At 24.1% G+C, this 10641-nt stretch overlaps 1 long non-coding RNA gene across 1 annotated transcript; it reads right to left on the minus strand.

The window, feature by feature from the left end:
• Window positions 1–7951: 7951 nt before the first annotated feature.
• Window positions 7952–9935, minus strand: LOC113560226. Its single transcript, XR_003406095.1, has 3 exons — window positions 9818–9935; window positions 8884–8996; window positions 7952–8064 (listed from the first exon to the last, which is right to left on the minus strand). It is a non-coding gene; the product is annotated as an uncharacterized LOC113560226 (long non-coding RNA).
• Window positions 9936–10641: the final 706 nt, after the last annotated feature.

The raw sequence follows: 10641 nt of genomic DNA on the forward strand, positions 1-10641 counted from the left end.
TTTAAATAAATAATTGAAAGTTCAAAAGGCTAAACAAGTATCATTTTCCAAATCTAGTAATGAAGTTTTCAAAACACTAACATGAAAAAATCAGTGTTTTATAAACAGAATAAAAATATAAATTGTTAATGTTGGTATAAAGTATCATAACATTATATGTTTTTCAGTAATAATAAAGTATCAGCTAAGTGTTTATAATTGAATGTTCAAAATGCAAAAAAGTATCATTTTTTTATATAGTAGTAAATGTTTCAAGACACTGACTTGAAAATTCAGTGTTTTATAAACAGTTCAAAAAATTATTCGGATATATTTAACAAAAGTATCATATTAATGTTTCTAAACTAATAAGATTCTAATTGCCAAAGTAAACCTTAGGAAACACTATTACAAGCTAATGGTATTTACCAATTTTTTCATTCAGATTCTAAACAAATTTAATATTATTCACTAATATTTAATAACCTTAACATTACATAAGTCCATTACTATTATCAGTATCTTCTTATTTATTTTCAACATTGGAGGTTGTTATTTTCCCCACAGCGTATGAATTCCAATTTGTGTCTCAGCATTCCTTGAGTGATCTGCATGGCTGCTTTCTAAAAAAATGTTGTCAATTAATAATAGATCATGATTGAATAATAACTTAAAAGTTTAGTGTTTTAAAGCCGGTAATAATATTAATTCATAATGTTAGTCCAAAATATCACAAAAAACATGTTTTTTTGTAATTATGAAATATCAGCTTACATTAAATAATTGAATGTTCAATATGCTAATTAGGTATCACTTTCTTAATCTAGTAGTGGAGGTTTCAAAACTCGAACTCGATAATTGAGTGTTTTATAACCAGTTCAAAATATTAATCGAATATATTTTTCAAAATTACCATATGATTGTATGTTTTATGGTTTTTATAAAGTATCAGTTTTAAAAAAATAATTGAAAGTTCAAAAGGCTAAACAAGTATCATTTTCCAAATCTAGTAATGAAGTTTTCAAAACACTAACATGAAAAAATCAGTGTTTTATAAACAGAATAAAAATATAAAATGCTAATGTTGGTCTAAAATATCATAACATTATATGTTTTTCAGTAATTATAAAGTATCAGCTAAGTGTTTATAATTGAATGTTCAAAATGCAAAAAAGTATCATTTTTTTATATAGTAGTAAAAGTTTCAAGACACTGACTTGAAAATTCAGTGTTTTATAAACAGTTCAAAAAATTATTCGGATATATATAACAAAATTATCATATAAATGTTTCTAAACTAATAAGATTCTAATTGCCAAAGTAAACCTTAAGAAACACTATTACAAGCTAATGGTATTTACCAATTTTTTCATTCAGATTCTAAACAAATTTAATATTATTCACTAATATTTAATAACCTAAACATTACATAAGTCCATTACTATTATCAGTATCTTCATCTTTATTTTCAACATTGGAGGTTCTTATTTTCCCCACAGCGTATATGAATTCCAATTTGTGTCTCAGCATTCCTTGAGTGATCTGCATGGCTGCTTTCTAAAAAAATGTTGTCAATTAATAATAGATCATGATTGAATAATAACTTAAAAGTTTAGTGTTTTAAAGCCGGTAATAATATTAATTCATAATGTTAGTCCAAAATATCACAAAAAACATGTTTGTTTGTAATTATGAAATATCAGCATAGAATAAATAATTGAATGTTCAATATGCTAATGAAGTATCACTTTCTTCATCTAGTAGTGGAGGTTTCAAAACTCGAACTCGATAATTGAGTGTTTGATAACCAGTTCAAAATATTAATCGGATATATTTTTCAAAATTACCATATGATTGTAGGTTTTATGGTTTTTATAAAGTATCAGTTTTAAATAAATAATTGAAAGTTCAAAAGGCTAAACAAGTATCATTTTCCAAATCTAGTAATGAAGTTTTCAAAACACTAATATGAAAAAATCAGTGTTTTATAAACAGAATAAAAATATAAATTGTTAATGTTGGTATAAAGTATCATAACATTATATGTTTTTCAGTAATAATAAAGTATCAGCTAAGTGTTTATAATTGAATGTTCAAAATGCAAAAAAGTATCATTTTTTTATATAGTAGTAAATGTTTCAAGACACTGACTTGAAAATTCAGTGTTTTATAAACAGTTCAAAAAATTATTCGGATATATTTAACAAAAGTATCATATTAATGTTTCTAAACTAATAAGATTCTAATTGCCAAAGTAAACCTTAGGAAACACTATTACAAGCTAATGGTATTTACCAATTTTTTCATTCAGATTCTAAACAAATTTAATATTATTCACTAATATTTAATAACCTAAACATTACATAAGTCCATTACTATTATCAGTATCTTCTTATTTATTTTCAACATTGGAGGTTGTTATTTTCCCCACAGCGTATGAATTCCAATTTGTGTCTCAGCATTCCTTGAGTGATCTGCATGGCTGCTTTCTAAAAAAATGTTGTCAATTAATAATAGATCATGATTGAATAATAACTAAAAGTTTAATGTTTTAAAGCCGGTAATAATATTAATTCATAATGTTAGTCCAAAATATCACAAAAAACATGTTTGTTTGTAATTATGAAATATCAGCATAGAATAAATAATTGAATGTTCAATATGCTAATGAAGTATCACTTTCTTAATCTAGTAGTGGAGGTTTCAAAACTGGAACTCGATAATTGAGTGTTTTATAACCAGTTCAAAATATTAATCGGATATATTTTTCAAAATTACCATATGATTGTATGTTTTATGGTTTTTATAAAGTATCAGTTTTAAATAAATAATTGAAAGTTCAAAAGGCTAAACAAGTATCATTTTCCAAATCTAGTAATGAAGTTTTCAAAACACTAACATGAAAAAATCAGTGTTTTATAAACAGAATAAAAATATAAATTGTTAATGTTGGTATAAAATATCATAACATTATATGTTTTTCAGTAATTATAAAGTATCAGCTAAGTGTTTATAATTGAATGTTCAAAATGCAAAAAAATATTATTTTTTTATATAGTAGTAAATGTTTCAAGACACTGACTTGAAAATTCAGTGTTTTATAAACAGTTCAAAAAATTATTCGGATATATTTAACAAAATTATCATATTAATGTTTCTAAACTAATAAGATTCTAATTGCCAAAGTAAACCTTAAGAAACACTATTACAAGCTAATGGTATTTACCAATTTTTTCATTCAGATTCTAAACAAATTTAATATTATTCACTAATATTTAATAACCTAAACATTACATAAGTCCATTACTATTATCAGTATCTTCTTATTTATTTTCAACATTGGAGGTTGTTACTTTCCCCACAGCGTATGAATTCCAATTTGTGTCTCAGCATTCCTTGAGTGATCTGCATGGCTGCTTTCTAAAAAAATGTTGTCAATTAATAATAGATCATGATTGAATAATAACTTAAAAGTTTAGTGTTTTAAAGCCGGTAATAATATTAATTCATAATGTTAGTCCAAAATATCACAAAAAACATGTTTGTTTGTAATTATGAAATATCAGCATAGAATAAATAATTGAATGTTCAATATGCTAATGAAGTATCACTTTCTTAATCTAGTAGTGGAGGTTTCAAAACTCGAACTCGATAATTGAGTGTTTGATAACCAGTTCAAAATATTAATCGGATATATTTTTCAAAATTACCATATGATTGTAGGTTTTATGGTTTTTATAAAGTATCAGTTTTAAATAAATAATTGAAAGTTCAAAAGGCTAAACAAGTATCATTTTCCAAATCTAGTAATGAAGTTTTCAAAACACTAATATGAAAAAATCAGTGTTTTATAAACAGAATAAAAATATAAATTGTTAATGTTGGTATAAAGTATCATAACATTATATGTTTTTCAGTAATAATAAAGTATCAGCTAAGTGTTTATAATTGAATGTTCAAAATGCAAAAAAGTATCATTTTTTTATATAGTAGTAAATGTTTCAAGACACTGACTTGAAAATTCAGTGTTTTATAAACAGTTCAAAAAATTATTCGGATATATTTAACAAAAGTATCATATTAATGTTTCTAAACTAATAAGATTCTAATTGCCAAAGTAAACCTTAGGAAACACTATTACAAGCTAATGGTATTTACCAATTTTTTCATTCAGATTCTAAACAAATTTAATATTATTCACTAATATTTAATAACCTAAACATTACATAAGTCCATTACTATTATCAGTATCTTCTTATTTATTTTCAACATTGGAGGTTGTTATTTTCCCCACAGCGTATGAATTCCAATTTGTGTCTCAGCATTCCTTGAGTGATCTGCATGGCTGCTTTCTAAAAAAATGTTGTCAATTAATAATAGATCATGATTGAATAATAACTAAAAAGTTTAAGTGTTTTAAAGCCGGTAATAATATTAATTCATAATGTTAGTCCAAAATATCACAAAAAACATGTTTGTTTGTAATTATGAAATATCAGCATAGAATAAATAATTGAATGTTCAATATGCTAATGAAGGTATCACTTTCTTAATCTAGTAGTGGAGGTTTCAAAACTCGAACTCGATAATTGAGTGTTTGATAACCAGTTCAAAATATTAATCGGATATATTTTTCAAAATTACCATATGATTGTAGGTTTTATGGTTTTTATAAAGTATCAGTTTTAAATAAATAATTGAAAGTTCAAAAGGCTAAACAAGAATCATTTTCCAAATCTAGCAATGAAGTTTTCAAAACACTAACATGAAAAAATCAGTGTTTTATAAACAGAACAAAAATATAAAATGCTAATGTTGGTATAAAATATCATAACATTATATGTTTTTCAGTAATAATAAAGTATCAGCTTAGAATTTATAATTGAATGTTCAAAATGCAAAAAAGTATCATTTTTTTATCTAGTAGTAAAAGTTTCAAGACACTGACTTGAAAATTCAGTGTTTTATAAACAGTTCAAAAAATTATTCGGATATATATAACAAAATTATCATATTAATGTTTCTAAACTAATAAGATTCTAATTGCCAAAGTAAACCTTAAGAAACAATATTATAAGCTAATGGTATTTACCAATTTTTTCATTCAGATTCTAAACAAATTTAATATTATTCACTAATATTTAATAACCTAAACATTACATAAGTCCATTACTATTATCAGTATCTTCTTATTTATTTTCAACATTGGAGGTTGTTAGTTTCCACACAGCGTATGAATTCCAATTGGTGTCTCAGCATTCCTTGAGTGATCTGCATGGCTGCTTTCTAAAAAAATGTTGTCAATTAATAATAGATCATGGTTGAATAATAACTTAAAAGTTTAGTGTTTTAAAGCCGGTAAAAATATTAATTCATAATGTTAGTCCAAAATATCACAAAAAACATGTTTGTTTGTAATTATGAAATATCAGCATAGAATAAATAATTAAATGTTCAATATGCTAATTAGGTATCACATTCTTAATCTAGTAGTGGAGGTTTCAAAACTCAAACTCGATAATTGAGTGTTTTATAACCAGTTCAAAATATTAATCGGATATATTTTTCAAAATTACTATATGATTGTATGTTTAATGGTTTTTATAAAGTATCATTTTTAAATAAATTTATTGAAAGTTCAAAAGGCTAAACAAGTATCATATTCCAAATGTAGTAATGGAGTTTTAAAAACACTAACATGAAAAAATCAGTGTTTTATAAACAGAACAAAAATATAAAATGCTAATGTTGGTATAAAGTATCATAACATTATATGTTTTTCAGTAATAATAAAGTATCAGCTAAGTGTTTATAATTGAATGTTCAAAATGCAAAAAAGTATCATTTTTTTATATAGTAGTAAATGTTTCAAGACACTGACTTGAAAATTCAGTGTTTTATAAACAGTTCAAAAAATTATTCGGATATATTTAACAAAAGTATCATATTAATGTTTCTAAACTAATAAGATTCTAATTGCCAAAGTAAACCTTAGGAAACACTATTACAAGCTAATGGTATTTACCAATTTTTTCATTCAGATTCTAAACAAATTTAATATTATTCACTAATATTTAATAACCTAAACATTACATAAGTCCATTACTATTATCAGTATCTTCTTATTTATTTTCAACATTGGAGGTTGTTATTTTCCCCACAGCGTATGAATTCCAATTTGTGTCTCAGCATTCCTTGAGTGATCTGCATGGCTGCTTTCTAAAAAAATGTTGTCAATTAATAATAGATCATGATTGAATAATAACTAAAAAGTTTAATGTTTTAAAGCCGGTAATAATATTAATTCATAATGTTAGTCCAAAATATCACAAAAAACATGTTTGTTTGTAATTATGAAATATCAGCATAGAATAAATAATTGAATGTTCAATATGCTAATGAAGTATCACTTTCTTAATCTAGTAGTGGAGGTTTCAAAACTCGAACTCGATAATTGAGTGTTTGATAACCAGTTCAAAATATTAATCGGATATATTTTTCAAAATTACCATATGATTGTAGGTTTTATGGTTTTTATAAAGTATCAGTTTTAAATAAATAATTGAAAGTTCAAAAGGCTAAACAAGTATCATTTTCCAAATCTAGTAATGAAGTTTTCAAAACACTTACATGAAAAAATCAGTGTTTTATAAACAGAATAAAAATATAAATTGTTAATGTTGGTATAAAATATCATAACATTATATGTTTTTCAGTAATTATGAAGTATCAGCTTAGAATTTATAATTGAATGTTCAAAATGCAAAAAAGTATCATTTTTTTTATCTAGTAGTAAAAGTTTCAAGACACTGACATGAAAATTCAGTGTTTTATAAAAAGTTCACAAAATTATTCGGATATTTTTAACAAAATTATCATATAAATGTTTCTAAACTAATAAGATTCTAATTGCCAAAGTAAACCTTAAGAAACGATATTACAAGCTAATGGTATTTACCAATTTTTTCATTCAGATTCTAAACAAATTTAATATAATTCACTAATATTTAATAACCTAAACATTACATAAGTCCATTACTATTAACAGTATCTTCTTATTTATTTTCAACATTGGAGGTTGTTAGTTTCCCCACAGCGTATGAATTCCAATTGGTGTCTCAGCATTCCTTGAGTGATCTGCATGGCTGCTTTCTAAAAAAATGTTGTCAATTAATAATAGATCATGGTTGAATAATAACTTAAAAGTTTAGTGTTTTAGAGGCAGTTAAAAATATTAATTCATAATGTTAGTCCAAAATATCACAAAAAACATGTTTGTTTGTAATTATGAAATATCAGCATAGAATAAATAATTGAATGTTCAATATGCTAATGAAGTATCACTTTCTTAATCTAGTAGTGGAGGTTTCAAAACTCGAACTCGATAATTGAGTGTTTGATAACCAGTTCAAAATATTAATCGGATATATTTTTCAAAATTACCATATGATTGTAGGTTTTATGGTTTTTATAAAGTATCAGTTTTAAATAAATAATTGAAAGTTCAAAAGGCTAAACAAGTATCATTTTCCAAATCTAGTAATGAAGTTTTCAAAACACTAATATGAAAAAATCAGTGTTTTATAAACAGAATAAAAATATAAATTGTTAATGTTGGTATAAAGTATCATAACATTATATGTTTTTCAGTAATAATAAAGTATCAGCTAAGTGTTTATAATTGAATGTTCAAAATGCAAAAAAGTATCATTTTTTTATATAGTAGTAAATGTTTCAAGACACTGACTTGAAAATTCAGTGTTTTATAAACAGTTCAAAAAATTATTCGGATATATTTAACAAAAGTATCATATTAATGTTTCTAAACTAATAAGATTCTAATTGCCAAAGTAAACCTTAGGAAACACTATTACAAGCTAATGGTATTTACCAATTTTTTCATTCAGATTCTAAACAAATTTAATATTATTCAATAATATTTAATAACCTAAACATTACATAAGTCCATTACTATTATCAGTATCTTCTTATTTATTTTCAACATTGGAGGTTGTTATTTTCCCCACAGCGTATGAATTCCAATTTGTGTCTCAGCATTCCTTGAGTGATCTGCATGGCTGCTTTCTAAAAAAATGTTGTCAATTAATAATAGATCATGATTGCATAATAACTAAAAAGTTTAATGTTTTAAAGCCGGTAATAATATTAATTCATAATGTTAGTCCAAAATATCACAAAAAACATGTTTTTTTGTAATTATGAAATATCAGCTTACATTAAATAATTGAATGTTCAATATGCTAATTAGGTATCACTTTCTTAACCTAGTAGTGGAGGTTTCAAAACTCGAACTCGATAATTGAGTGTTTTATAAACAGTTCAAAATATTAATCGGATATATTTTTCAAAATTACCATATGATTGTAGGTTTTATGGTTTTTATAAAGTATCAGTTTTAAATAAATAATTGATAGTTCAAAAGGCTAAACAAGTATCATTTTCCAAATCTAGTAATGAAGTTTTCAAAACACTAACATGAAAAAATCAGTGTTTTATAAACAGAATAAAAATATAAATTTTAATGTTGGTATAAAATATCATAACATTATATGTTTTTCAGTAATTATGAAGTATCAGCTTAGAATTTATAATTGAATGTTCAAAATGCAAAAAAGTATCATTTTTTTTATCTAGTAGTAAAAGTTTCAAGACACTGACATGAAAATTCAGTGTTTTATAAAAAGTTCACAAAATTATTCGGATATTTTTAACAAAATTATCATATAAATGTTTCTAAACTAATAAGATTCTAATTGCCAAAGTAAACCTTAAGAAACACTATTACAAGCTAATGGTATTTACCAATTTTTTCATTCAGATTCTAAACAAATTTAATATAATTCACTAATATTTAATAACCTAAACATTACATAAGTCCATTACTATTAACAGTATCTTCTTATTTATTTTCAACATTGGAGGTTGTTAGTTTCCCCATAGCTTATGAATTCCAATTGGTGTCTCAGCATTCCTTGAGTGATCTGCATGGCTGCTTTCTAAAAAAATGTTGTCAATTAATAATAGATCATGATTGAATAATAACTTAAAAGTTTAGTGTTTTAGAGGCAGTTAAAAATATTAATTCATAATGTTAGTCCAAAATATCACAAAAAACATGTTTGTTTGTAATTATGAAATATCAGCATAGAATAAATAATTGAATGTTCAATTTGCTAATTAGGTATCACTTTCTTAATCTAGTAGTGAAGGTTTCAAAACTCGAACTCGATAATTTGAGTGTTTTATAACCGGTTCAAAATATTAAACGGATATACTTTTCAAAATTACCATATTATTGTATGTTTTATGGTTTTTATAAAGTATCAGTTTTAAATAAATAATTGAAAGTTCAAAAGTCTAAACAAGTATCATTTTCCAAATCTAGTAATGAAGTTTTCAAAACACTAACATGAAAAAATCAGTGTTTTATAAACAGAATAAAAATATAAAATGCTAATGTTGGTCTAAAATATCATAACATTATATGTTTTTCAGTAATTATAAAGTATCAGCTAAGTGTTTATAATTGAATGTTCAAAATGCAAAAAAGTATCATTTTTTTATATAGTAGTAAAAGTTTCAAGACACTGACTTGAAAATTCAGTGTTTTATAAACAGTTCAAAAAATTATTCGGATATATTTAACAAAATTATCATATAAATGTTTCTAAACTAATAAGATTCTAATTGCCAAAGTAAACCTTAAGAAACACTATTACAAGCTAATGGTATTTACCAATTTTTTCATTCAGATTCTAAACAAATTTAATATTATTCACTAATATTTAATAACCTAAACATTACATAAGTCCATTACTATTATCAGTATCTTCTTATTTATTTTCAACATTGGAGGTTGTTACTTTCCCCACAGCGTATGAATTCCAATTTGTGTCTCAGCATTCCTTGAGTGATCTGCATAGCTGCTTTCTAAATAATGTTGTCAATTAATAATAGATCATGGTTGAATAATAACTTAAAAGTTTTGTGTTTTAGAGGCAGTTAAAAATATTAATTCATAATGTTAGTCCAAAATATCACCAAAAACATGTTTGTTTGTAATTATGAAATATCAGCATAGAATAAATATTTGAATGTTCAATATGCTAATGAAGTATCACTTTCTTAATCTAGTAGTGGAGGTTTCAAAACTCGAACTCGATAATTGAGTGTTTGATAACCAGTTCAAAATATTAATCGGATATATTTTTCAAAATTACCATATGATTGTAGGTTTTATGGTTTTTATAAAGTATCAGTTTTAAATAAATAATTGATAGTTCAAAAGGCTAAACAAGTATCATTTTCCAAATCTAGTAATGAAGTTTTCAAAACACTAACATGAAAAAATCAGTGTTTTATAAACAGAATAAAAATATAAATTTTAATGTTGGTATAAAATATCATAACATTATATGTTTTTCAGTAATTATGAAGTATCAGCTTAGAATTTATAATTGAATGTTCAAAATGCAAAAAGTATCATTTTTTTTATCTAGTAGTAAAGTTTCAAGACACTGACATGAAAATTCAGTGTTTTATAAAAAGTTCACAAAATTATTCGGATATTTTTAACAAAATTATCATATAATGTTTCTAAACTAATAAGATTCTAATTGCCAAAGTAAACCTAAGAAACGA

The sequence above is a fragment of the Rhopalosiphum maidis genome, chromosome 3 (assembly GCF_003676215.2).
Source record: "Rhopalosiphum maidis isolate BTI-1 chromosome 3, ASM367621v3, whole genome shotgun sequence".
Lineage (NCBI taxonomy): Eukaryota > Metazoa > Arthropoda > Insecta > Hemiptera > Aphididae > Rhopalosiphum > Rhopalosiphum maidis.